This window comes from Cavia porcellus, unplaced genomic scaffold, assembly GCF_034190915.1.
Source record: "Cavia porcellus strain 051 isolate PalLab524CR breed Dunkin Hartley unplaced genomic scaffold, mCavPor4.1 scaffold_9, whole genome shotgun sequence".
Taxonomy (NCBI): Eukaryota; Metazoa; Chordata; class Mammalia; order Rodentia; family Caviidae; genus Cavia; species Cavia porcellus.
In genome coordinates, this window is record NW_026947492.1 from 89,317,002 (window position 1) to 89,344,380 (window position 27,379).

The 27,379-nt window shown below is 40.5% G+C and overlaps 1 long non-coding RNA gene across 1 annotated transcript in view; it reads right to left on the reverse strand.

The window, feature by feature from the left end:
- Positions 1-27,379, reverse strand: part of LOC100725346 (uncharacterized) — a 270,531-nt gene that overhangs the window by 72,193 nt on the left and 170,959 nt on the right. Inside the window, exon 8 of the long non-coding RNA XR_010049930.1 lies at positions 18,333-18,458. This is a non-coding gene — a long non-coding RNA (uncharacterized LOC100725346). The remainder of the gene's footprint in view (positions 1-18,332; positions 18,459-27,379) is intronic.

Below are 27,379 nucleotides of genomic sequence, written 5' to 3' on the forward strand. Positions count from 1 at the left end.
CAAAGGAAGATGCTTAAAACCATCTAGGTAATGCTCAGGTGCAGATCTTCCCATGGACTTCTATTGCTGAAGAAGTTAGAACCCCTGAAAATACTTAACAAGAACCATTGTACACCACTTCCCAGTTTACAGCACGCACCTTCTCATGTCTTTCCCAACATGGTTGTAAAATAATTACTATTTGCACTGCAGGAATAAACTTGTTGAAGTTCAGAGAGGCCAAGTGCCTGGTCTGGGACAGGACAGAGTCCACTGTGCTGATTCTAAATTCCACCCATTTGTGGTCCCCACAGCCGGGCACACAGACACTTCAGACAGTGAATACCCTGCCCCCTCATTTTCTCATGTCCTTGTGCCATGGCTCCTCATCAGGGAGATTTTTCCAGACCATATCACATGCAATCACTGAACACCCCTGCACCCCATTTCCTCTCCCTCAGTTGGTTTTATTCTGCAGCATATATTATCTTCTGACCCATTATATAGCTACTTCTTGTCAGCTTTTGTTCCCTGCTCCATGTTATTTCATTCACTGGACACTATTTTATTCACTGACACATTCTGGACATCTAGAAATATACTTGAGGTCCAGTAGGCCTTTGGCACCCTGATTTTAACGAATGAATGAACAAAATCATGAATTAGTAAAACTTGAACTGAGCCCAGAACAGAAGTTGGTGCTGCCTATGTGTTAGAGACAAAAAGAAAAACGGTGTTATTTCAAGAGCTGACGTGGGAAAGGCTGGTGGTATTTATTTTTCTAATTTTTTATTGAGGTAAAATACAGCTCACCTAAAATATGGCATCTTACTAATTTAAGGGTGCAGCCCCGGGTTATGCAGTACATTGACAGTGCTGTGCAACCACCCTCACTGTTCTTCCCGTGAACCATCTTGTTGTAAACTCGAAACTCCAGCCCCACTCAATGACTACTTCCAGTGTCCCCTTCCTCTCAGCCTATGCTAACCAAGATCCCTATTATTCCCAGAACTTCTTGTAAGTGGAGTCCAACACTGTGTGTTCCTTTATAGCTGAGTTATCTGACTTCACATAACACCTTCATGGGTCGTCCATACTGCCACCTGCTTCAAAATTTCATTACATTATAACACACGTGACCACACCCCATTGTACGCCTATGCCACGTTTTGCTTATCCACCTTTCTCCTGATGGAACTTGGGATAGTCCTACATTTTATTCACTGGGAATAACACTGTGAATGTTGATGTGCAATTCATTCACATCCTTGCCAACACTTGTTTTGGCATGGTTTGGTTTTTTGTCTTATCTTTTTGAGACAGCGTTTCACTGTGCAGTTCAGGCTAACCTGGAGCTCACTATGTAGTCCAGAATGGCCTCAAACTCACAGCAATCCCGTGCCTCAGCCTCTCAAGTGCTGGGATGAAAAGCATGTGCCACCACGCTCAGCTTTGAGACAATTTTCTGTATCTCATTCCTACCATCATTAGGTTCGGCCATAAATTATAACACACATTGATAAAGCAGATATGAAAGGTGAAGTAAACAGGATTCAAAGAGAAAAGCTGCAACAATGCAGCAGAGAACAGACAATCTAGAGGATAGAGGGCCAGAGGGGTGAAACAAAGCAGACCACGTTCACACAGGGGCACTGTACATTCAGGGCCCTGCTCATCTGGGAGGGAAGCAGGACCACACATGAGTGCTGCTTAGTGGCCTCTGTGTCAGCTTTCTTACCCTAGAAACAGAAGAGGGTGCTACTCTGGTTTTTCTCAGGGATATGGCTTCAAAGCTGTGTGTTGCTCTAACCTGCTCTAAAGTAAGATGAACAGTTTGCTTGTGGGTAAGGAACCTGGTGCAGGGATTTTGTTCCCTGGCCTCCTTGCCTGCACTGTACACTACCTGTGACATCCCAGTCATTTCGTTCCACACCTGTCTGGTGGAGACCATAACCGTCCTCCCACCTCCTCTTACAATGATGGATAAGGTTGCTGTCCTCTCCTCCTGACCAATGTTATATTTTTATTGTATTCAAATCACATCAAATAACTGCTGGGGGAAAATAACACTTCTAACCAGAAAGCAACCTAAAGTTCTTGACAACCTACAAGCGAGATTTCTCCAGCCCTGTTTCTTCATCAGTTCATCAAAGTTCCAAAGTCAAAATACTTTAACTTGAAGATGTTTTCTGATATCTTACATCCAGCTATTTGGAACGCCTGGTACAGTAATGTTCTGTACATTCAACTTAGTAATAGGAAAAGTAGCACCAAAAAGAAAAACAAATGAAGATGGAAACAAGTGGATGTTACTACTTCTCTGTTATAGCAAAAGCTGTGACGGTAAGTCCATATGAAAGAACACTTTAGGCCACGATCATTATATTTCACACTATCTTTGATAATCTGGACAATGCTTATGAAACAGGTAATACCCATATACAATTAAAATACTAACTGGTAGCTACATCGTGATTTCCACGTGATGGAACCCAAATGTAGACATAGGAAATCCACCGAGATGGATGGCTTTTCTTTTCTACTTATCCGTTTGAATTTCTTAGTATTTTTACAAAATTCATATATTACTTTCACAATTAGGAAACATCTTCATGATTTTATTAAACTTGGTGTTTTCTGCTTATATCTTCTTGTGTGTTGCAAGTTCCTAAGGACATTGCAGAGTGCAAAGAGCCCATCCTGGTGTTCACTGTGAACCAAGTTTTCTGCCTTTCGTTCATCTCTTCAGGAAGGAAAGCATTTGTCCTATAGTGCTCTCTAAGAACTAACTAGATGCAGTCAGCAGAATGCTAAAGCTACAGCTGTTCACAGCTCAAGGAGCTTTTGTTCTCTGGGAACAGACTTATAATTTTGAGGTTACATACAGAACATATTCTCAGGGTGTGTTCTCTGCAATTCTCAACTCTGGACTCCAGAAGGCAGTGTTTTCTTTGAATAAATAATGTATTCCTGGACATTTAAATATGTTGTTAAGAAGTGTCCTTCTTAACCCATCAGCCTAAGCAGGGGTCACATCATCAGGCCACAAATCATTAACTACCTGCAGCCTGTTAGGAATCAGCTTGCACAGCAGTGGGTGAGCAGCAGATGAGCCTACAAAAACTTGCCTGTACTTACATCACTCCCCATCCCTTCCATTTCTCCCCATCAGCAGCAGGATTAGACCTTCATAGGAGTATGAACCCCCCCATGAACTGCACTTAGGAGCTAGGTGGTGTGCTCTTTATGACAGTCAAATGCCCGATAATCTGAAGTGGAACTGAGGCAGTGATGATAATGCAGGGGAGTGGCGACAAATACAAATTAACACCAGTAAAAAGGCTTGCCTGCACAGAGAGAAATAAATTTCTTGCAAATTCAATAAAATCCTTACAGCATATGAAAACTGAATTGCATCAGGTCGCAGACTTTAAGTATGAAATCAACACTGTCAGTGACCTACCCACTGTTTCATTTACCACTTGCAGCTGTACGTCTCTCCCTCACTCTGCACTTCTTTCAGTCATGGCTTTGGTAATCCCACAAGTTAAACCTAGCCAAAAAATTAGTAACAAATAAATGTCACTGGAGAAAGATCTGATGACTGCATAGGAGAACACAGAAGACTGCCAAGAAAAAGAAAGATTTATTTAAAAGAAGATGCCAAGAGTCCTACTTAAATTCAGGTCCATTGTAACAGGTGATTTAAATTCTCCAAATCAGCTTTGTGTAGTGTGTTGGCGCTGGCTATCAAATGAAACACTGAAATTCTCAAAACTGCTTTGTCCCAAGAAGGGCCTATATTAAAAGACAAACTTTTGGAGTTTTTCAAAAGAAAAAAAACCTAAACATTGAACAAAACAACAGAAGTAGTTACTAAAGGATATCAGTTCACCAAATATGCCTGTAATGAGAACATAATTTCTAGTGTCTAACCACATGGCATGGGGGGAGGAGTTGATCCTTCATAATGTGAAGGACATTCGTCATGAACTTTTCAGAGAGGTTGCCATTCAGTGCCATGTGTTCCCCTTTTGCTTAGCACCATAACTAGACAAATAGGTGAAATATCAGAAGGCACAGTTGTTAGCAAGTACATACCAGGAAGGCAGCATGAGAAGTTTCTCCTGGAGATTAAACAGCACATGTCTTCCCCTCCAGAACCAGGAAGCTTCTGCCCCCAGAAGATCTGTATGTGATCTATTTAGACAGGGCTTCTTGAAGCAAGTTGCTTTCCAGGTGTCCGCACGCTATCTTAGTGCTGTCTCCCTCTACCTCTGTACTGGACACCGAACCTAGCACACAGCTTCGTCACGGAGACAGGGTCCTCCTATCACTCATTTGTAGAGACTGGGTTGGAACTTGAGACCCTCTTGTCCCTGACTTCCAGGGTGATGACATTTCAGGTGAATGCCACACACCCTGCTCTTCAGTGTCTTCATAAGTGTTTCAAGAGCTGTTTGGTAAGGAGGGAAGGATGAGGTAAATTTGGTGAGCAAATATGAGAGCTTCAATATTACCATCATCTATGAGCATAGGATGGGCATTTTCCTGAGCTTAAACCTCACCTCATTCTCTCTTGCAATCATAAATCCAGCCAGGGAACACTGAGGAAGCTGCCTGGCACCCCTGAGCTCCTAAGTGATAAAGCCGTGGGCCACACATGTGTTCTCTCTGCTCCAGGTCTTTGCTTTCATTGTAAAAGTGCCGACTGTTTACTCAGCACACGGGAACCGCATAGCATTCACATTTTAAAGGCAATTTCAAAGGAGCTCCTGGGCCCAGGGATTTAGCTCAGCAGTACAAGTGCCTGACTGGCATCGTAAGATCATGAGTTTGATTCCCGGCACCAAAATTTTTTTAAAAATATCTCTATTGCAGGTGGATCAAATCTCTGGGTAGGAAGGTCTGCCTTCCTGTTTCTGCTCCATCACTTTCTGGTATATGGCTCTGCGTTAGCTCTTACAACCCATTTGCCCAAGTGAGAATCCTCACCTGTAGAGACTGTAATAGCTGGCTTTTCCTGGGTGTTTGCTCTGCACTGAGCTCTATTTTAAGTATTTTACAAATGCTCTTTCAGTCACTTCTCACAAGATCCTAAGAGAAAGCTGCATACATTTCCCTGAATTGATCCAAGATGGTCCTGCTAATAAACACCCAAGTTGGGAAAGGAACTCAGGCCTGTCTGCCATGGTCTTACCCTAATTTCCACCTCACATTAACCCACACTTCTCAGGTGTCCTATGGGACAGTGGAAGACACATACTCTGTAACACTTCATAATCAATGTCCTCCTTTCTCCTGGCTTCTGTGCTCTTTTCTATTGCATTTACTGCCTGCGGCTCACAATTTTGCATTCAGTTATGTTCCCTATAAAATTATCCTCCTTAAATATAAATTTTATGTCTCCCAAAGAGACTATAATCTCCTAGAGGTCAGGAACCATGTCTTAGAGAATTATAGAACTAGAAAAGTAATAGTTTGTAAAATTATCTTTTTTAAAAGAAGATCAATACTTTGTAAAAGAAATCATATTTGTAATCTCAGCTCATCTGGCTGAAAACCACTGAGCTAGTTTAATCTTACCCCTTCAGGTGTAAAGCAAAAAGTATTGACTTAGTGCCATTCATTCGGTGCCTCAGTGGCAGGAGTAAAGCAATAATCTATGTTGCCTATTATTACTTCCGCGGTTGCTTTGCCACAGAAATCCTGGGCTTTTTCTGCCTCCCTCAGTGTCTTTACTGTCATAGTCCTGGTGGAGAAATCCAACTTCCCAGACTTTGGAAACTTGGACAGAAGGACTTGCAAAACATACAGTGCCTCCATGCTCAAAGGAAAAAGAAACAACACAGCATCTACAATGATTGGGATGTTTGGATTCTGCTAAAAAATCGTACACTGACGTCCTTTCCTACACTGGTGGAACAGGGAGACAAGGCCTCTGGATGGTGATTATGTCACTAAGGAAGGACCTTGACAGATCCTTAGCCCTTGGGTCACATAAAAACTCGGGAGAAGAAGCTATCTATGAGGTTGAGCCCTCTCAGGAACCTAAGTGTGCTGTGCTTTGCTCTGGAACTTTCTGGCCACCAGAACTATGAAACATAAATTCCTGTTGTTTATAAAACATCTGATAAATGGTACAGCAGAGCAAGTAAGCATGGTAACTATAAAAGCCTTTCAGCTTCCCTCCTGGAGGTTGGTAAAGCACAGGGATTCCTAGTACTCTTCAACCCAGACCCCATGGAATGGTATTAGTACTTTCATGTCATGTCATAAGCTTTTTCTTTTTTTTTTTTTTTTTTTTAATTTACTGAGATAGAGATTCAGAGGAGATAAACATTTGATGTCACCTTTGTCAGGAAGTTTTGTTTTCCAATATTTTAGTAGCACTTTTAATTTTGAAACATTAATAAAACAATATAGTTCTATTACATCATTCTTTGCTACAGAAAATTTGAAAATACATAAAAATGGAAAGAAAAAGAGTTGGGTATAAGCACCTACTCAGTCGCCCTTTGTGACCTGTTTATTTGGTTAAAGGGGAGATTTTGCAATCTCTCTTTTCTACATGTTTGTATGGGGGGAGGTTCTCATTCATAATCTTTATCTATTTTTTAATTGGGAAATCGTATATATCTTGCCTTACATCTTACACCATAAAGTGCATTTTTAAATGGTCACTGTATAGTCTTTTAAATATTATATTAATATGTACTATATTCTACTATTTGAATATATTGAAATTTAATCAAATCTCTATTAGTACATATTGAGGTTGCATCTGTGTTTTTTCGGATAAATAATAAATGAAGTAAATGACTATAATCAAAATCTTCTGATGTAAATAATTATGCTTGACACTTTCATTGGGATAAGTTGTTATAAATAAATATTCCCAGAGCTTTTGGTACACACTGTCAAATTAACCCCAAGAAAGCCTGTAACAATTTCATTTCCATCAGCAATGTATACAGCTCCTATTTCCTGAAACATCTCTACAAATAGGTGATTGACATATATGTAAATACATAATATGCAGAGTAACATATATAAATTTTGTATAATTGCTATCTAATTCCCATTCAAATTTGCATCTTTTTAATTACTCCTATACTTGAATAAATATGTTGATAGCTTTACATATACTCTAGTAAAGGCTCTAAATGACCCAAACAATTGCAAATTGACACACATGCACACTTTCTTCTTGACAACAGAACTCAAATTTTGTTTGGACCTGTTAGCCAACTGCCGTAAATAATAAATCTTGACTCAAGATAATTCTATTTACCTTCCCAAGATGCATTTATGAATAGGTACATGAAGCTACTTTCTGCCAATGAAACGTGAAAACAAACCTACTGGGATTGAACTTGTGATAGTTATCTCTGGTCTTAAGAAGGAATCGTAAGTAGGAAATTTTCTTTTTCCATTCTAAATTTGGGAGGTGACAGTGAAACTGTTACAGTCTTTCTTGAGGATAACTTGACAGCGTGTATCTAACCGTCTAGAAATATTTATTTCCAGCAGCTGATCCCCAAATCTGAAGCTTAAAGCTGTTTCAGCAGTTTTGAGAGTAGAGACAATGTAGAATTTCTTCTCAGTTATCTTGGAGAAAAAAAACAATATTTAAGACATTTCACTCTCCTTTAAACGATATGGAAATAACTACCCATAAGTATGCACTACGTCTTTAAGACGAAAATAATGTAAAACGCTAGGGTGTTAAATAAAAATGTCCAGTTATTTTCTGACCCAAAGGTGGAGACAATGGGGCTACCAAACTGGCCACTATGGGTTTTGTAAATGCTAATGCATTATAATGAGCTGCCTTTCTTATGTAAAATTTAATTGTTATTCTTGAATGCACAGTTCCAACAATATACAGAAATATTAACAAGTCTTTTATGATGACTTTGGTAAAGGGCAACACAGTACTTAATAGGTTTGTGCACAAAATCCCTAGGGCAAGCTCTATAATTTATCCTAGTTGTTCTACAGCCCCTAACGTGATTTGGAGTTTTTATAATAGAGGCTGAAATACAAAAGAGCTGCCACTTACACCCAACAAAAGACCAAACATGCAACATATCCTTCAGATTTATTTCTATCATGAAGTTTAAGGTAAACTTGGGATGATCTCCTGAAGATATATTTCCTGGATTTACTACCCATTGGCATTATTTTAGCATTATTATTTTCAATACTACATGAGGAAAAACTAAACATAAGAAACTAAACTGCAATCTTTCTTTAGATGGATCCCTCAAGTTTTTTCTCTTCTGTTGACTTTTACTTTTTTATGCATGATGGGCAAAACAACCTGATCCAAAGGTGTCTGAGCAAGTAATATAACTTTCCATAATTGCTTCAATTCAGTTTGATGAGTAATTCTGAGCTCCTTTTCTTCCAAGGCAATGTCTTGGTCATTTTGAGCATTCTCTACTTCAATCAGGGTGTACCATGGCATCAGAGATTTCCAGTTAACCGTGACATGGACAGAGGAGCAATTTGGCCCTGGTCCAAGGGACACTTAGGTCACCATGGAGATGAGGTGTGCCTCGGTAGTAGCCAGGCACTACAGCAGCCTGGCCATCCTGGAAGGCTCGGGATCTGCCCATAGAGACCTCTGCTGCCCTCTCTCTCAGTGTCTTGTGCGTTCATAGTGCAGCTCTGAACACAAGTCTTTGCCTGCATTAGTTCCTCAGTTCTGTGTCACCTGTGACAGAGTAGAGGAATTCTTTTCTAGTCTTCAAAAGAAGGTTTTTCTCCTCTCATCGCCTTGTAATAATATGCTCCCATAGGCCAGCTCTTTCTGTTCTGCGCTAAAGCACTAACTGTCAAACATGACTGCGCATTAAAAGCATCCATAAGTCTGAACAAATGTGACCTCAATGCTACATCACAACTCTAAACCCAAGGAAATTAAAACCTCTAAGAAGAGATCCCAGGCATCAACACCTTATTTTATTTTATTTTATATTATATTGTATTTGATTTTTAATGTCTCAATTGTTTCTACCTTGAAGGGAGACCTGGCCATCTCCACCTGGATAGATTAAAAATTCTGGAACCCTACTCTGACACAGTCACATACCCTCTCTGGGAAACAGAAGAGGAAGGAAGAGAAACTAATTATCTAAGTGAACAGAAGAAAAATGCCGAAGACATCAAAACAAAGGCGAACATCTCATGACTCCCATCAGGCCTGTTAGGAGGGTTTTGGGATATCCAAAGGTACACGGCTTAATTTCACTTTTATTATCTGATCTACCAATAAGTGTTTTCTGATAAACAAAAATAGTACTGTATTCTATGAAGCTTTGGATGTGGCATTTTTACTACTTTTTTTAGCTTAAAGACAAAAAGATAAAAACAATGCAAAATTACAAAAAAAAGTAGCAAATTAACATTAGTTAATATATTTTATATTGTCATTTTAAAATTGTACAGATTATGAGATTTTGAAATAATGGATGAAACTTGAAATAATTGCTCAATCAAATATTGAAAACACTGATCTTTTTTGATGAACTACAGTAGTCTAGTTCTCTATCTTGCATATATACATACATATATATATATATATGTATATATATATATATATATATATATATATATATATAGTATTTTGCCTTCTTTCTTGTTTCAGTTCCCCTATCCCAGTTGTTCTTTCATTTTGAGCACTTTCTTTCCTTTCCATTATCACAATGTCTATTGTACATTTTGGATCTTGTTATTCTTTCAGATTTTTCTTTCACAGGGGAAACAATACAATATTTACACAAGTGAGTTTGATATATTTCACTTATGAGAATGGCCTCAAGTTGTATCCATTCACCTATAAGGCTAAAGTTTATTCTTCTGTATAGGCCAAGTAATATTCCATTGTATAGAAATACCACATCTTTTTTACCCCTTCCTCAGTTGATGGGCACTTGAGTTGTTTCCAATATTTAGCTATTTCAAATTATTTTCAAATTTTGCTGCTATAAACATGGGTGAATATATATCACCCATGATATGATGGTGGTATGATGTTTTAACTTTTCTAGAAAGATACCCAAGTGGAATAGCTGGTATAAATGGGACCTCCAATCCTAGTTTTTTGAGGAATCTCCACACTGATTTCCACAGTGGCTGAACCAGTCTACACTCCCATAAACAGCAGAGAAGTGTTCTTTCTTCCCCACAGCCCCGCCAGCATCTGTTAGTGGTGGGCTCCTGGTGACAGCCATTTTTAAACTACAGTGAAATGGGCTGGAGGCCCATGGCCTGTGTGATTCACAGTGATCCTGTTCAGCTTGGAGGTTGATGCATCTTGTCATCTTCATTCGCTGACCCTGCTGCCTGCTTACACCTGCTTTCCTCTTTTCCAGCATCACCTCTTCAGAGACTCAAAGCCAAGTTAATGTCCAGCAACCTGCCCCTAAGGTGAACCAACAGGCAAAACTAAAGACAGTCATCCAAAGCAACACAAGGTGTGTGCTCAGAAGACAAGACAATCTGTGAATAATTTAGGACCTCGCACTGTCAAGTTAGAGAATGTTCTATTTAGTTCCATACCTTATGCCTCTGCTCAGCGAGAAAACTTCAAGCATCCCATGATGGAAAATGTTCTCTGCTTCATCAACTCTGGGCAGAAGCCGTACTCCAGAAACCTCACCTAAACTTTCCAACAACTCACTCTCACTCTGAAGGCATTTAAACAGTTGCCTAACCTCTTTGCATTACAAGGTGCTTAATCCAAGCTGTTAAATTAATAGACTATTGTATCCAACACTTTAAGCCTTCTCTATTTCAAATATATGTTTCTCCCAAGGTGTGCTCCATGTCAACATCAAGAGAATAAAAACCCCTTTAGTGAGGTAATAGAAATCACACAAGACATTTGTTATCTCACTCTTTCCCTTTATGTCTTGCCTCCATGGGAAATTTTTGGCATAAAAATGAGTGCTTACCCATTACCGTTAAGCACCTGTCTTACTGCTGCATGCTTTCCTTGTAAAGCACAGGGACCCTGCTTTCAAACTGTCTGCATCGCTAATGATAGCATCTTATCAAACAGCCAAAGCATGAGGAGTTTAACTGGAATACCGGAACGTTAGAGGCCCAGAAACCACGCAGACTGACCACTCCAGAAACTAAAAGAATACGGGAAAGAACAAACCCCATAAAACGCTAATTGGTGACTTTTCTCATTGCAAACTTTATAAAAGAACAAGCATAGCTAAGGAATCTCCTACAGAGGACAAAATGACCCAAGCTCATATTAATTTCAAGGCCAAAAAATGTCCTCCATTGTCAAAGGCTAAAGGCTCTCGTCCTTTAAAAGGCCAGGAGAAGTTTCATGGAAAATCTACAGAGCACAAGTGCAGAATACATGAACACATCAGGGATTCCAGTTTTAAATTCTAAACAATGGTGCCCCATCTTAAACTATTGAGCATTATTATCTTAAAGATACAATATTTTTGGACATACTGGTGATTGAACCCAGGGCTTTGCACTGGGCTACATCCCCAGTCATTTATTTTTTTAAAAAGTGGGTTTTTTGTTTTGTTTTGTTTTGTTTTGTTTTGTTTTGTTTCTTTGTCTTTTTGAGGTCAGATCACTATGCAGCTGAGGCTGCCTTGAATGCACTTTGTTGCCCAGGTCTCAAATTCACAGTGCTCCTCCAGCTTCAGTCTCCCAAGTGCTGGGATTACACATGTGCACCACCACACTTGGCCATTTAATTTTAGTTTTTAATTCTGAGTCAAGATCTCATAAACTACCTAGGCTGGGCTTGTTTTTGTGATCCCCCATGTATAGGCTTCCCCAGAAGGCCAGGATCACACAAGTATGCTCAGCTCATCTTTTTTATAATCTTAATAGGAAAATGTAACTGAGCAAAGGCTGCAGTTTCTTCTCTGAATACCTCACTGGCTTTCTCCTCCTATGCTACGCTTAGCCCTGAATCTTCGGTTCTGCTGTCAGTAGGATCAGGAAAGGCTCTTGCATGGTCTCTTCCTTGCAATTTGTCAAGGAGTAATAACCACGATTAAACATGTAACCAGTCATGAAAACTCTCCTAAAACTGTGAAGAAGCATTAATTTGGCAAGTAGGGTACACAAAATGAAACATCTGAAAAAGTCTTTGTAATGCCGTATACCTATTACACACCCCATTTATCACATAAACAAGTTACCTCAGGGAAAATGTCATTTTTTGGGTCCCAATAAGAAAATGGGTAAGGATTGCATCTATGTGGGGAATAAAGAGGATAGCTAATCTAAAAGCTTATTTTGTGGATGCCAAAGTACATTTCAGAATTCCAGGGAATCAATCCGGTGAACTAACAAAACTGTTGAAAAGAAGACACTTAGAATTGACTCTAGGGGAGAAATAACTGTTTAAGATGATACTTATCCTGTAGGACTCTTTTCCCTCATTCGCAGTCCTCAATAGATCTGTTGGTTTGTTCCACTTTGAGACAGGGTTTCGCTGCATAGTTCTGACTGGACTTGAACTCACTAGGTAGCCCAGGATGGCTGGGAACTCACTAGGTTCCTCCGGCCTCAGCCTCCCAGTTGCTGACATCTCAAGTGTGTGCCCCCAAACCCAGCTCACCCGTTCACATTCCTAATGAGTTTCTGTAAATCCTAACCTAATCCAGTCACAGCTGCTAATACCCTTCGGTAAATTCCAATAGTTCCCCTGGGCTTGCAAACCATCATCATCATCATCATCATCATCAATACTTTATCTTTGCAATCAAGGGTCTTTTTCCTACTGGATTCTGTTTACTCTTCCTGCCACTTATCATAGTACTTAACATAATTTGTTAAATATTGTAACTATTTTCTGAATCCTCACCTGTTACTAACAAAAGATTCATCAACAGCTCTTCAGGTCCTCACATCCAAAGAAACTCTGTTTGCTAAGAATCTGCTCAGTATGAGTCCCTACAGAATGCTTTAGACTCTGTCATCAAAAGCTCCTGTTTCTATCCAGAATGTGTGCTAGGAAGGTATTTCTCCATCCCTTTGTGCTGGGATGGGACCAATGACCAGCGTTAGTCAGTGGGATAGGAGGGAAATTGGTCACTTTCTGGCCAGAACATTTCATGCTTGATAGAGGACCCCAGGCTCTCTTTCCTGTCTTGGTGGTGGACAATTTTCCCCATAGGAACAGTTCTATCAGAACACACTCCAGTGTAGCTATGAACAGAATGTTCCTGTTGATCGGTGGTAGACAAATACCACAGCATAAACTACCAGTGTCATGTTAATTCACTCGGTATTAAAGGTTGCCAGTTATTGGAGAATATGCTATCGTGACTTGATGTCATACTCAGTATCTTCACACGTCTTATTACTAACTGATGTTCACACTAATCTATAGGTATGGCAGATACAGGCAACATTCCATAAATGAAGTTTTGAGAAGCACAGAATCTGCACAAGGTCCTTTAGGGATTTTTTTTTTTGCAGTTTTTCAATTTTTTTAAAAGATTAAAATAAAAGAGGACGTAACAAAACAGATCAGAACAGAGCAATTTAAGCAACATAGTGTTTCACCACAAGACAACCTGACATAATAGTAGCTACCATAGTGTCTCTTTCCTTGAAATATTTGAGTATACCTTCATACACTATAGTATCAAACATAACAAGACAGTGTAAACCATTCAAGACAATGAAAGTGTTACAGGGTATTCAGAACCAACTAACAGAAAACGAATGTTTATACTATCACATCTAATAAAATCCAGTAAGGTACAACACGATAAAACTGATGGAGACAGAAGAACAAAAACCTAGTGGGACTTCAAAAAAAGATATAAAGAATGATCACATTGAGATATTTATAAATAAGAAAGTCCTTTAGTTTTATGAATTGCTTAACTCAGCAAATACTAGCTGGATGCTGTATGACAGACAATGTGCTAGACAGTCATGAGACAGCAGGAAAAAAAAGTAAAAGATGCCTGTTCTCAGAGTTTACATTCTAGTGAAGAGAGGCCAATAAAAACCACTTACAACTGAGACAATTTCAGGGCTGATATGGAGCTGAGAGGTAGAGGATTTGGCTGATATGCATGAAGTGAGGCTCTGAGTCTGATGGAAAATGTGCACACGCATGTACACACACACACACACATACACACACATAACATAAACGCTAGGCAGACAGTGATGAGATACATTTAGAGAAATAAAATCAAGTGGTACAGCATAGGAAACATGGGTGGCTATTTATACTCACAAATAAAAGCCTCTCTGAACCACTGTTAGCCACTTGTAGGCTAAGATCTAAATGTTAAGAGAAAGCCTTCTATGTAAATATCAAGACAAAAAGAGTTCCGAGAAGGAACAACAGTGCATGCAAAGAAAATGAGGAAGAAGAAAGGTTTAAATGGAGAAGACAAGGTGCAGGGTCATCATCTCATAATGAGAAAAAGCCAAATGGTGCAAGAGAGAGTCAGAGAGGCAGAAGGGGGGAATCACCTGGTGTTATAAGTCAAACTAATAAAGTAAGGGTTTGATTTCCTGTTTGGTGAGACATGCATGAGTATCTTAAGCATTTGTGTGATTTCTATTTTTTAATTGGTTTCTCTGCTATGCGAAGAATGGAATATAGTGGAGTTGGACTAGAGCAGAGACTACTGCAGAAGTCCACTGGGATGGTAACAGGGGAATAGAAAGAAGTGGACAGGCTGAGGACAGGGTGAGAAGCACAATCAATAAGGCTGATGATACAGCAATCAAATCTGTCCACGAGGGAGGAAGATTAATCAAGCAGAACCCTTGGACTCCCATCTTAAACTGGGAAGATAGTACCTTCATTTGCTGAGATGGGAAGAATTTTAAGAAGAGAAGGTTTGCAGATGTGGAAAGAAATTAAGGCCTCTGTCATACACGTGTTCCATATGAAATGCTTCCTTACACATCTGTATGTAGATGACAAGCTCAATCTATGACTCAGAAGCTCTGGAGAAATATCGGAGCTGGAAAGAGCAGTTCAGGTGTCAGTAACAGTGGAATTCTCCTCAAGTCAAATGATTTACAGAAGCACCTTAAAAATACAGGTGACAAAAACCAGGAGGAAAGAGCTTTACGGTGACCTTTCAAATGTCAGCACGGGAAGACGTGGCCATACAGAAATACTGCTTAGTATTGGACTAAGCAGTCCTAGCAGGATTGGACTATGATAGAAAGGCAGAGCAGGACACAGAATGCCACAAGCCCAGCAAAGATGCTGGGGTGGGGAAGGTGAGTTAATGCCATGCTTAAAAGATGCTCAGTGGGGAAGGTGAGTTAATGCCATGCTCAGTGCTGCTGAGATATAGGCCTAGGATTTAGGAAAGTGGACCTCACAGTGACCTTGATAAATCTGGTCTCTGTGGAAGCCCATGATGGAAGTCCACGGGGGGTCTGAGGAGGGCAGATGGGTAAGAGGGAGGACATGGGGACAATGCCCACAGACAAATTCAGTGTTCCTGTGGGGAGGGGAGAAAAAAAACAGAACAAGGACACAGGATTAAAGGATACAGTGTAAAGAGTGTGAACCCATTAAAAAAATCTGATCCGTGGAAGTCCAGCGTCCTCAGGAAGATTTCTGAAATTCCCGAGAGGAGGCAGTGAGGACTCACACTTTCATGTGCACAAGTAGGTGTATGGGGTTGGGACCACAGAGGGAACATAAGGGTTATCTTATGATGGTTCCCTGGGGGACCCCCACATTCTAGGGGCACATAAACCATTTCTGCAGTTGCCATGTCAACGTGCTCCCTCTTGGGTGGAGGAGTGTGTACCCCTCATTAAGGAAAAGGGGAATTTATCACATATCTCAGAGTCAGGAGGGAAGTTCTCAGGGCACACTGCACAGTGACACAGTGGATGAACTTCACATTAAAACTCCTGTTTTATTTACTTATGTTGCTGTTGTTTTGGTTTCTGTGTCTTGGCAATGGGAATCAAACTCACAACCTAGCACTCACCAGGCAGGTGCTCTGCTGCTGGCTGTCTCCCAGCCCAACACTCCTGTTGTAAAAAGTCCTCTCCTCTCTGATTCACTTGGGTCTCTTTCACCTGTGCTGTCCCAGCACCCAGCCTCTCACTCTCTGACTGGCCCCCACCTTGTATGCCCTCTCCCAGGATTTTCCGCACCTTTGTGATTTCTAGATTTTCTATTTCCTCTCAGGCAAATACACCTGCATGCTCAACAAAACAAAAAGCTGTGTGATGCTGGTTCCCCCCACACACAGAGCTATTTATTCTTTTCCAGTGAAGAAGGGGTGCTTCGCTACCTTGCAAGATCCATGCTTTTGTCTTTTATTCCAAACAGCACATTTCACTTCCTAAAATAATGCTGGAGCCAGCTCCTCAGATAACACGTTTCCCATCCTGTTCCACACACAGACTACCAGGTGGAGACCTGCCTTTCCCAGGAGTTTAATAAGTACACAGGGTTTCCCAGCCCCTTCACCAAGGACACAAGAGCAGGGGTGGCACACTGAAGTCACCTCAGCCTGCCTTCATTTCATTTAGTTTTATTTACTTCTGTTGCTGTTGTTTTGGTTTCTGTGCTTTGGCACTGGGAATCGAACTCACAACCTCATACTTGCCAGGCAGGTGCTTTGCTGCTGAGCTGTCTCCCAGCCCAATGCTTCTGTTGTAAAAAGTGCTCTCCTTTCTGTTTCTGTTGGGTCTTTTTCACCTGTGCTCTTTCCCAGCACCAGCCTCCCGCTCTCTGACTGGTCCCACCTTGCGGGCCCTCTCCCTGTATTTTCCTCTCCTTCGTGATTTCTAACATTTCCATTTCCTCTCAGGCAAACACACTGCATGCAACACAAAACGAAAAGGTGTGTGAAGCTGGGGTTCCCCCCCATCCCCTGCAGAGCTATTTATTCTTTTCCAGACAAGAAGGGGTGCTTGGCTACCTTGCAAGATCCATGCTTTTGTCTTTTATTCCAAACAGCACATTTCACTTCCTACAATAATGCTGGAGCCAGCTCCTCAGATAACATGTTTCCCATCCTGTTCCACACACAGACAACCAGGTGGAGACCTGCCTTTCCCAGGAGTTTGATAAGTACACAGGGTTTCCCACACCCTTCAGCAAGGTCATAAGAGCACGAGTGGCACACTGACATGACTTTAACTTGCCTTTATCTCAGTTTAGTGACTTTCATGATGTAGTGCTGTTGTTCTGGAAGACAGTCATCATCTTGGGGTTAAGCTGAGTTATGAGCTTCATCTACTAGTGAGAAGAGTGACAGTCACCAGTAACCTCACAGGTTTTTACAACATGCTTGTTTACTGGTCCTGAAGAAACTTAGCCCTTATAATGTCAACTCTCTCATGTTTTCCTAACGGTCATAACAGCTATAGAGAAGAGAGGGAGATGACAGCTGGCCTCGCGTAGCCTCAGAACCCTGCTCCCTCTGAGCTTTCCCGTCCTTTCCCTAAACAGCAGCAACTTGGAACATGCAACAGAAGACAGCTAAAGAATCATATTTCTGTGACTTCTCCAACTTTCTATGTTTCTGCAAAGATCATTCAGAGAAAGAAATTAGGTGGCACCACATTCCCAGGGAAGAGTGCAGTTTCATACGACAGTGCTAAGACAAAAAGAGTCAGGAATCAGGGAAATACCTTCACAAGAACCCCAAATTATATTACTTTACAGTGCTAATGAGCATTTAAATATATTTGACCCAAGCAAAGAAAGACCTGCAATCTTCTACTACCCTTAACCAACATCAGGTTGATATCTGCAGATACATGACTGGGAAGACATTGGAACTACAAAGCAAATGCCCACCAAGACCTCCTCTGTTCACAGAATGCTCCAGGTCAGTCTAAGCTCAGTGACAGAGGGAGAAGAGGTGGGAAATGACAGCAAGAAAATATAAAGCAGCATAATCTTGAGTGGCTCCCACATGCCTGATATGTGACCAACAAGCACTCTTGCCGCCTACTTCAAGGTAACGCTTATCTTTCTCAAAGTTCATTTCTCACATAGAAAAACATTTAATTATAATGGAAGGAAAAATGTTTGAATCTTTCTTTTTTTTGAACTGATATCTCTAAGCTCCTCGGTGTTACCACAGGCAGCTGGACTTCAGTTTCACTGCACCCCCAGACATGTACACAAACGTACACAGGCGGAAATACTGGGTGTGAAAATTAGTTATGCAGACAAACATTCTCTTATTATTAATTCCTTTATCAGAATGCGAGGGTGAAATTATGGAAGAGAATTATTTAAGTAAAAGTATTTTTGTATACTAGGTGCTAGTGTAACAACACAGACATGGTGCAGAGAAGGGACGAATTAGAAAACGTTTTGTTGCACTCACCTGTGCAAGAGAAGTCATCTACACGAATGTAACCCGGGACACAGTCACAGCGGTATAAGCCTGGCAGGTTCACACATACAGTATTGGCATGACAGTAATGCATCTTAGCAGTGCATTCATCAATATCTGGAAGGAAAAAAAAGAAATCTGTTAAGTCAAGAAATTGAACCAGAGTGTGATCGTCTTAAAGTGAAATTACAAAAGGCGAATGTTCACTGAAGTCAAGAGAAAAAAAAGAGACACAGTAAAACCAAAGCCCAAGCACAGGTTAAGCAGTGCATTAGATCCTATCCTGAGTGAAAAGTACTTCTAGCAAAATGCATGTGAGATGTAACAGTGAAGAGTCTAGGAAAGATGAAGACAAAATCAATTTTTCATCTCTCACCAAGGAGGCAATTGTACTTAAGTGTTCAAAATCAAGGAGTTCTGCATCCCGTGAGTTGATACCAATTAATATTTATTGGGCATCTACAGTACATGGGAAGCTTTTATCAGAGAGACCAAGGGAATCTAGCTCCTCTCCGCTCATGTGTCAAGCCTAGACATGCTCTAATCCATCTGTTAGGAAATGATGCTGCAGCCAGTTGTTCCTCTGTTGTGAACAGACAGCAGTTGTGTTCTGATGCAAATCTGTGCCTTTCATCTTCTGACCTGGGGACCCAGCCCATGTGATAGAATAACAGGCTGATTCCACAAAAACTACTATTCTCTTTGGTACAGAGGTCAGAGTATCATCTTCATTTCCATAAAAGTTTATGATAAGAATTAACATAACTTACAACTTTAAGTTGAGAGAATATTTTTCTGGAAATTATACATTTAAAACTGGAATAAGATGCATTTTATTCAAATTGCTGCTAAAAGATGGAGACAAAGGCAGACTATTGCTGGGAATCCAAGGTGGTAAATGTGAGCTTTGTTTGTAGCTCCACTATTTAACAGCCAATGATTTGCATTTACTCTCCAGAACCCGGGATCCACATCAGTTTATTCTAAGTTCTAATTCTAAGGTCTGTGTCTTTGAAGACCTCATCCAGGTTGATACAAGTGCAAAACCTTGAACAAACTAAAAACACCTATAAATTTTAGCAAAGCAATGTTCAGAGAAGTTAAATACCTGACACAAAATCACCCATCGCACTTAATATCTTACTCACTATGATTTACTTCAAAAACACTGGCTAAAAATGGTAGTAAAATAGTGCTTCAATGAAGATAATCATCGACGTCCTACCACCCTTAATACACAGCAACTAAGCATAAAAATGACTACATTGGTTCACTAGAAAATTCATAAATCTATTTTTAAGAGAAAAGTACATTTCTAATAAAACACACTGCTATAGCAACAGATCATTTTTAGTGTTAAAGATTTGTAGGGCTATAAATAAAAATATTGTTGTGTCACTGAGATCTTAAAAAGAGACCCACAGTTAGCAAGAGTTTTGTAACCATGATATGAGACACAACACTAGAAATTGGTGACAGGACTTAGGTAGTCAACAACTTCCTATGCTGGTCTCCATCTCACAGTTGAGTCCAGGGGACCCAACCCAGAGCCAGAATCCTGAGGAAAGCAAGGAATTACTGCAGTGATGGTGCTAGAACACACAAGCTAAAAGATGGAATCACAGAGTATTAAGATTAAGGGACAGAGAAAGGCAGAAAGAGTGAAATACTGGGATTGACAGTTTGGATACCCAGGAGGAGTCAGGTGTTGGAAAGTTTGATCAGGATTAATGATGTCCGTAAAATCTCACCCATTTTCAGAGAACACAAATGAACCCCTCCACTCTCTTTTAATAAAAGCCTGACCATATGACTGAGCATGGAATCTGAGCGCAGGCACTCAGGTATCACTTCTAGGTAGAAGGTACAAGCCAGCATCTGGCTTAGCACATTTTCCTATTCTTGTCTTCCACATCACAGAAGTGCAGAGTTGAATAGTCTTTCCTGCTGGGGCTCTAGGTAAGAAATAGGCCACCAGACAGGACTGGTGAACCTGTTATATAACCTAGAAATGTATTCTTGTGGAGTTAAACCATTAAGCCCCCTCTTAGTACTACAAAGGTAACTATGAAAGGCAATTCAAAGAAAAAGATCATAAAGGTTGATCTAAAAAGGGGAATCAGAATTCACCAAGTAGAGAATAAAGCTGGGTACCCAGAAGGACACTTTGGAGACTGAATTTTTCTCTGTAGATTTAGGAAAGGGGAGAATCACTTAATCATGACTCCCAAAGAATATTACCAAAGCTGCTACAAGTCCAGAGGCAAAGTGATGAAAAAGTGCCATCCTAGGTTTCAACTGCCTAACAAATGATTGAAACAAACCTACAAGAATTTCAAGCAAGGTCATGACACCCATTGACAAGGGTATTTGACCTCCGTGAAGGTCAGAGAAGATTTGCTATGGAAATGATGCTCCATCTGTGATCTGAAATAGAAGGGAAACAGAGAAAGGGGAGAGAAACAACACAGCAAACAGAGAAGTACATTCCAGAAGACTGGTTACAGGCAGGAGCTGTGCCTGTTTGAGATGTAACTTGAAAGCCAAGCTCAAGACACAGGTCCTGGGGTCTACATGTAGAAGCCCGAACTTCCATCAGACCAGGGACACAATCTTATTTCTGTTTTTAAAATATGCAGCTGCAGTTGAGGAGAAGGGATTGAGCAGGGGACGCTAAAGGATAAATCACCTTGGTCTTTTACTCACAGGAACACAGTCACACAGGGAAGTCTGCCTTGCACTGCTGAGGGGCCCAGCCATTCCTTAAGATGAGAAACTGGTTAGGACTTGCCTTGAAGCAATTCAGTCTTCACCCATGGGCCACAACTGGCGAGCAAGCTGCTGACTGGAATGGCTGTGTCCATGTCAAGGATCCTTGTCTGCTCCTCCCAGAGGACCCTCCTGTGGTCTCTCTGCAGCCACTGAGAGTCCCCAGCTCACCCAGGTTTGAAGAAGTTACTTACTCTGATGCAAATCAAACAGGCCATCCCCTTGTTTGATGGCATTCTAAGGACTTGAATCAAGATATTTTTCAAAAATAGACAAAGGGATGCTTAGAAAACCTCAGGGAGAATTGCTTACATAGATTTAATCCAATCTTTGCACTCTGCCAAGCATCCTGGACCCCGTGGTCATACATCCTTGCTCCTTGCATGGTGTGGCTGAGAGTACATTTGCTTTCCAGTTCATACCATTTGTAATTTTGGCAGAACTAAAATGAAGCCCAAAAGCTGAAAAATGCACCAGAAAATTAAACTGTCATGATCTTATCTTTGCTGCTTATCCTTCATCACGAAAGCACATACAAAAGACACAGCATGGTGTAAATGGTGGGTAACAGACAGGGGAAAATCATTCAGCTGAGTCTCCAGAAGATGAAAGAAATGGAAGAAATCACAAATTCAGTTTCAGAACAGGGAAGAGGGTGGCAGAGAGACAGATTCACCAAAATAGAGATTGCTTCTTCGTATCAGAAGATGTGGCCCAGCACATAGTTTCAATAGGATTCAGAAGGGATTCAAAAAGGAATCTGATTACAAGAGTCAAAACAGAATTAACATCTTCAGAGGGCTGGGCTGCATGAAGAAAATGACCTCCAGAAGAGAAAACACTGATTTTTAAAATGAGCTAAGACAAAGCTGCTTCATGTTCACAGAAGTAGAGAGACACTGAGAGGTAATGGATAATGATAAAGTAGGAAAAAAAGAGAGTAACTCCCTATTGGAAGAATGAAACAACGTCAGAGACAGAGATGGGGTGGTCGCAAAGCTGTGGGGACTGTAACCGCAGACCTGAGCTAACTCCTGGGTGCTGTACAGGGGGTCGAAGCGCTGCCTCTCCCAAGGTGATGTTCACCCAAACCAAAGTCAAGAAGGGGCCAAGCCTGAGGCTGGAACCCAGGGAGGATGTCAGAATCCACTCAAGTCCAGTCTCAAGATAAACATCTGAATCAGACCTCCCTGCCAAAAATATTTCTAGGAAGAACCACAGTGAGCTTGGCATCTACAGAAGGACGGGCTGATTTCAAAGGCACCTCTTTAGCTACAGAGTTAGTAAGATGAGCAAGCAGCTAAACAGCACGTGCTTCATACACAGAACAGAACAAGAAACAGTGCCTGGTACCTGACATTACAAGTGCCTGTCATTTTTAGGTGTTAGACACTTGGCTAGGGACTCCAGAGAGAACATCTCATCATTCAACTTAGAATTGACTACTCTAGAAGATCGGTATCCCCATGCCAGGATGGATAAACTGAGTCTCAGCAATTCTTAGATGACTTAGAACCCAATGCATAAAACCATTCAGCAGAAAACTTGGATTTGGATCCAGGAAGTCCACCTCCAATGTTGGCACTGTTTCCGCTGTGCCAAGTTTTGACAGTCAGTGACACTGTACAGCTATGGTGATGCTCGCTGTGTCCCAAGGTGTCATGATAGCTACGAAAACAAGCAGACTTCCTAACTCCCACGCCTGTGTGCAATATTCTCCAGAACATTTATTCCAGATTATAGTCTTGGTTATGTGGTAGTGTGGCCCCATCCACCACTGCTTCCTTGGCTCTTTTAATCACATTCCAACATGTTCACACATTGGACTCCAGTAACCCCAGGCCCCTGAGCAGGCAGATACAGGCATTCTGTTTGCAGTGGGAATGCGTAGCCTGGCACGGCCCCTTTCACAGGAGCTTGGTGTCTCCTATAGAATAGGAAATCAGTAATAGAGAAGCCTAGGTTTTTATAATAGTGTTACATATTGCTGAATAAACATTTATAACCCTTATTGCTGTATGTATCAGCTGGAGTGTAATGGAACTCCTAGTGTGATTTATTCTTATAAATTGCTTGTCACCTTAGAAATATCAGAGCTTATTGTCTGGTGGTCTTTTGAAGTAATAAAAATACATGATTTATGTCCCCAGGATTGCAAAGTACTTAGTTTCCATTTTTAAAAGGTGTATTTACAGACTTCAGAATGAATTTTGATGTGGCATAATAGTTCTTCACATACCATCAGCCACCACCTGCATAGACATTCAGAGCAAATGCAGACCCAAATTTAGCATGACTGTCATTAAATTAAAGTGCGGAGTCTAGAGAGCATATGGAAGTGTATGTAAAGAATCCTCTCAATAAAATAATATGATGTATTCAGACTTATTAGGGAAGAATTTCCTATAAAAATACAATGGAGTGGGCTCCACAGGGGGAGTGTCCTACACTATTCTTAGTGTAAATTTAACAGGAAGGCAGAGTGCTGGTGAAAACCAACTTAGTGGGACCGTATTCCCTCGTAACAGTCCTTTGCATTCCATCTCATTTTGCCTACCAACCCCAGGGACAACCCTCACAGAGGACTGTACAGTACTTAGAATTCCATCCAACTAAGGCCCCTCGATCCCAAGCAGCACATTTGTCTCTCACTGATTGTTGGACTGAGGGCATTGGAAATGACACTCAGAAGTCACACTAACTTCTCATTGTTTCTAGTAGCTTACTGTGGGTTTGGGCAGGTCACTTTTTTCTTTAGATTGTGGTTTTCCCATGTATAAAATGAGAGCGCTGTACCAGAGGATGCTTACACCTTGGTTGTGATACTCTACACAGAATCTGGTATTTCTGTGCCCTCATCATAGAAGCCTCCACTGCAACAATTTCTCCTATGTCATCCCCTCTCCATGCAGAAGACTGCAGACAGCCAGAGGCCTTCCCAAAGACACAGGGGTAGAAACTGTAGAAACTCTGTCTGGTCACATGAGTAGGCATTTTTCCAGAAAACTAAGGGCAACTGGGGTGAGCAAACAGATACACGACAGCGCAATGCTGGACAGGTTTTCTAGGGGGTGGTAAAATAATCTGCACAGCAGTTTTACCAGACTGATCTGACTTTGCAGAGATTTGTGGGCTATAGAAACACAGCAGTGATGGCTAGTTGGTGGATATATCATAACTATCCATATCTTCCATTGTGCCACAGGGTATTTTTTAAATTTTATGCCCACGTAATTTTTAATTTATTAGTTTGAAGTACAAGCTGATTATATTCATCATGAGGAATTGAGGATACTTCACAGTTTAATTCTCTTTTTATGTCCTATTCTTCCCCCTCCCTTTTTTTGTGGTACTGGGATTGAACTCACAACCTTGCGTTTGCCAGGCACGTGCTTATACCACTGCGGTAAATCCTCAGCCCTATCCCTCCACTTTTTCCTGTTCCTTTCAACTCTTGTTCCCCTTCCCATTTGCAAAGCTCTGCTTCCATCATTTTATTCCCTCAATTCTTTCTCTCCATCCCTCTTTCTCCCCTCCTTCCCCCACCTCCCTCTCTAATTCTCCCATCTATTTGAAAAAAGTCTCCCACATATAACAGAAACTATGTGGAATTTAAACAAGTGTGTCTGGCCTATTTTATTTAATATCATGTTTTCAAATTGCACCGATTTTCACACAAATGCTTCAAATTTACCTTTTTTTATGGCAAAGTAGTGTACCATTGTGTAGAAATAGCACGTTTTCTTTATTCATTCATCTGTGGATGGGCATATATATCTCTAAGATCTAATTATTAGAAATTGTATGCTAGAAACACAGATGTGCATAGAGCACTTTAATAGAATGTCTCAGTAAGAAACTTAGATGAAAAGTGGACAAATGAAGTCTCTATTTTTAACTTTTTTAGGAATCTTCACATTGATTTCCTCAGTAAGTTACAGTAGCTTACATTTCCATCAACAATGTAGAAGAATATCTTTTCCCCCACATTGTCACCAGCATTTGTTATTATTTGATTTCTTGGTGATAGACATTTTTCTGGAATTAGATGGCATTTCAATGTAGTTTTAATTTACATTTCTTTGGGAGCCATTGAAGCTGAATACATCTGCAGGGCTGTGGCATGGCCAGGTCTGGCAGAACTGAGAATAAAGAGATGCCTCAAAAGGCAAGATAGGTCACAGCTGAGGACACCAGGTGAGCTCAAACCCCAACCAATAAGATAGAGATCAAAGCTGCAGGCATTTCACCCCTGTAGTGAAGGTCACCTGGAGACTTTCTCCTAAGATAGTTCTTCTAAACTAACATAGTCTGTTACTTGGAAAATCTTTGAACCACTTCCACGGTCCTGCTGAGGTTCCTGCATTTCCTCTCCCTTGTTTGAAAACTAAATAAATAAAGGCTTCCCAGAGACATTCCTGGACTTAGCCCTCAGAGTCTTGAATTCTGGGTTCTGATGCTCCTAGAGTCCTAAAATCATGCTACTTGTCTCCTTTATTTAAGCCTTCGCTGTATACTCACTTGGGAGATTGGGGATCTTGGCCAGGTCCACAATAGTGATCTGTAACATGAATGTTCCATGAAGTTCTAGGACAGTGAATATGTTCTCCACACTATTATGCAGAATGAGGGATACATATCACTATATATTTTTCCAAACCAACAGAATTAATAGTCAGACTGACTCCTAATGTAAAGCAAAGCATGCTGGGTCATTATGATGTCTCAAAGTAAGCCTGCCAATTACAATAAAGTAGCGCTCTGGTGAGGAGGTTGATAATGGACAGTGCGGGTGTAGGGGTCGGAATTCATAGGCAAATTTGTGCTTTCAATTTTGCAGAGACTCTAGAATTTGTCTTTTAAAATGTATTTAATTTTTTTAAACGCAATGCAGTAGACAAAATATGGACCCTTTCTACAAATGGGAAGCTAAAAACCAAGAGCAAAACTCTGAATCGTCCACAGTTACCCAGATGTTCACTGCACTGGAAACAGAATCAAAGTTTTCTAATTCCAGAAATAATGTGTTATCCAGTGTTCTAAAATTGTATTTCCTTCCTAAATTGAGTGGAGAAACATCAAATGCCTATACAATCTAGAAATGCAAATCAAATGCCTACAGAAGTCAGGTTAGAAATAAAGCCCTAAGATCTTTCTTATGAAAAAGAAATAAGGTCTTTCATAAGAAATAAGATCTTTCTTATAATAAATGGTGCATCACTTCCATGGCTGGAAAACAGCAGGAAGAGTGTGGACTGGGGAAAACTGGAGCTCCAGTCCAATACCACCATGAAAAAGTAACAAAACAATGCCCCCTCATTACTTGTGGTACATGAGGAAGAGCTTGAAGGTTGTATGTTTGCTAATGCATTTAACAGTTACAACATTATAAGGTGGTACTATGCAGAGACACATCACTTTATATTTCATCTCCATCTTCCAGACTGGTAAATAAAAGCACAGAAACATATGGTAAATCATCAATAGTCAATAAGGAAGTGGACCTCTTTTTCCAAGGCATAAATTTAGGTAGCATGGATCCAGAGTCTGCACCCTGTACACTGTAATCCTGCCTCTCAAAATTGTGCACTATGAATCTGATCATTCTAGATAACCTGAAAATTCCAGGACCAATTTTCCCCCTAAGAAAATGATTAGATAACTGCTAAGTAGTGAATTGTGCTGCCCCAAAATTCACATGTTAAAGCCCTACTTCCTAATGTGATGGCACTCAGAGATGAAAGCATTGGGAGCTAATTAGGGTTAGACAGACCATAACTATTCAGCAATCTATGTATCTTCTCAAAAGATTTAAAATCATCCTATTACATGGATAAACATATTTATAGTAGTAGAGTTTTATAACAGTTAGATTTTGGAAACAGCCTCTATGTTCATCAACAGATGAACAGATATGGAAAATGTGGTAGGTACAATGGATCACAACTTGCCTTAAAGAAAGATCAACCCTGGGGCATTCACTGGAAAATGTATGCAACTGGGAACATAAAGTTAACTGACATAAGTCAGACATACATGCTTAAATATTACATCATTTCCTTTACCTGAGAGTCTCTCTATCCAAAAAGAGACAGAGAACCAGATATACAGATAAAATTCACAGTAGAAGATAGATAAATAGGAAGTAGGGAAAAATTCAAATAATTTTCCATACTAGCTAGTTTAAGCATATTTAAAAGAAAATTTTGTGTTACTATCCATTTCTTCTTTGAAAGAAGGAACCTCTTTTGTCCATTTCCTATATACTG